Consider the following 2,500-nt stretch of genomic DNA (forward strand, 5'->3'; position numbering starts at 1 on the left):
CGATATTAGGCATTTCTTTGAGCCTTAAAATCAACTTATGTTGCCTTTTTTCAAGAAACGGGACCGTGAAATTTTCCCATTTATTGTTACCAGATGTTAGAAATACTCTCTAAAATATTTAAAATTCAACAAAATCTGTAAGTCAGTTTTTCAGAAATAATAATTTTTTTGTTCACCTTCAGAATTTTTTTAAATTTGAAAGACAAACGTTTTAAATTAATCTAAGCTAACAAGCAAAAAATGAAAAAAATTCACCGTCCGGAAGCAGAGATATAAGCGAGTAAAGTTGCAAAATCAGTAAAAATGAGGGGGTTACAAGATCGGCATTTACGCATGCGTCACCCGCTCATTCGAGTGCACGCGCGAGTTGAGCTGAAGGTCAACACAAACGGATTTAAATGACCATTTAACCGTTTGTGTAGAATTTTCGAAGTTTTCATGAATAGGAGATGTCTATTTTTATTCATGTCTATAGGAATTAGAAGAAAGGGGAGCGAAATTAGCGGTATTTGCTTATTTCTTGTGACCCATTTGAATCACGACCTGACGCGAGCAGCTCACGAATTGCGTGTGTGGGTACGCGCGCGCGCGCTCAGCTGAAAACCCTTTCAAGCCTCCTTAAAGGAAACCTTAAGAACCCTGTCAGAAGCAAAGCTATAATTTGCCTCAGTGATCATGAGTACAACCACAAAATTATATTTAAATCTTCTGACACATACTTAAGCGCTGTAACAAAACCCTATCGAGTCTCCTTGGGCAATGAGCAGGTAGATCTTCATGTCAAGAACTTACTTCTTCTCTCTTGTCTTTCAGGTGGTAGTCGGCACAAAAAACATCCCATAAGCATCTATTCCCTTCCAATAGGTGGATCAAGTGGTCAGTTTCCTCGTCGCTTTAACGTCTTGCTTTTTGTTTTGGTGTTTTTTTGCCAGAAGTTTGATCGATATTCTGCGCTGCTTCCTCACTCACTCACATTTTCGAACTACACTGACGTGAGCAAATGGTGTCTATGGTAACAACTAAATTTGCAGTCCTAATGCACGTGCGCGCATCTAACATGTTGTTGACACTGGCCAAACGAACAAAATTTCATGCATCCAACATGAGAACAAAAGAAATGTAGTATGATGTTGGATCAAATGTTAAATACTGCTATTCAGCGTCATCTCATAACTCCTTCAATGACAAGAGCTTTGTATCAAACTCTCCATTTGATTCACTAAGGCCCTTTTCATGTGTATGCCTGTCTCCGGCCAGGATTTGTGATTTCACCAGTGACTTTGATCAAGGCCATCTTCCGCTTGATATTGTCAAGTATATGACAAGAAGTGAGCGATTGGTAGCTGGGAAGCAAGGTCATTCTGGTCCAGGAAAGGTAGGGTGGGACCCTGTCTCTCTGTCTACAAGCGTCAAGTGCTTATATGTCGTAGTTGTCACAAAGACCTTTCCGATGGTATATGTCACAGCAACGCTAAATACTGAAATGTGTGCAGGGTCACAACAAAACGTCACCAAATCAGTCCTCCAACTGAGATCTAGCGGCAAGAACAACTCGAACATCGGAGTCCACTTTTACTGTGTGGATGAATCCTACTTTAGAATCTTTGCATTTTTATATTAGCTCAGCCAATTCATCTAAGATGTGTTGCTTCTGGAGTTTACCTCTTTCGTTTTTAACTTGTGAAATTCCTCTTGGAACAGTACAAGCCTTCTTCGTATAATTCATCATATATTGACAAAGGGCCCAAAGCAGTCTTAGCTTTTTCTTCTATTCTCTCTATTGTGCTTTTTGCTGTAACATTAGATTTAGCCAAGCCTAAAAGCAGAGCTCCCTGGTTATTTATTCTTACTGCCTTTCGGGTTAGTTAAAATATATGTTTCTTTAATTGTCTGCGTTTTGGTGTTTCCAGTTACTGCTTAATTAAATCATTTTCTTCGTCTTCTTCTGTAGAAAAATTCATTGGCTAACTATCACGAAGCGATGAGTGCGACATCGCTTTTTGAAGCGAAATTTACTTTGGAATTCACAGAAAAGCTACTCGCACCTTGTTGAGGCTGTGGAGACAATGCTTTGACAAGGGCATAATGAGCATATTCTTCGATCGAAGAGGAACTCGATATATCCATGCGTGATATTAGGAATAAAATTGTTGGACTAAGGTCCCAGCTCGCCCGTGAACTAGCCAAAACAAACTCCAAGAAATCTGGACAAGGATGCCACGAATGCTACAAATCAACATTGGTTTATTGGGAGAGATTGCAGGTTTTAAAACCTGTAATGAAAGCCGGTAAAAGCAGGGACAGTTTTGATCAACAGTCAAGCTCGTTTGATATTGAAGTGGACAGTGTCGACAACGATTTAAACGAGGACAACGAAGAAAATATTTCACCACAGCAGAAAGTCCATATGAAGGGCTTCAAAAGAAAGCTGGACCAGGACTTGGCAGCAAAAAAGCAGCAGGTCCTCGAAATCTGTCTTCAACTTCTGAAAGAACCTGTG

This window comes from Montipora capricornis, chromosome 10, assembly GCF_036669925.1.
Source record: "Montipora capricornis isolate CH-2021 chromosome 10, ASM3666992v2, whole genome shotgun sequence".
In the NCBI taxonomy this organism is placed as follows: Eukaryota; Metazoa; Cnidaria; class Anthozoa; order Scleractinia; family Acroporidae; genus Montipora; species Montipora capricornis.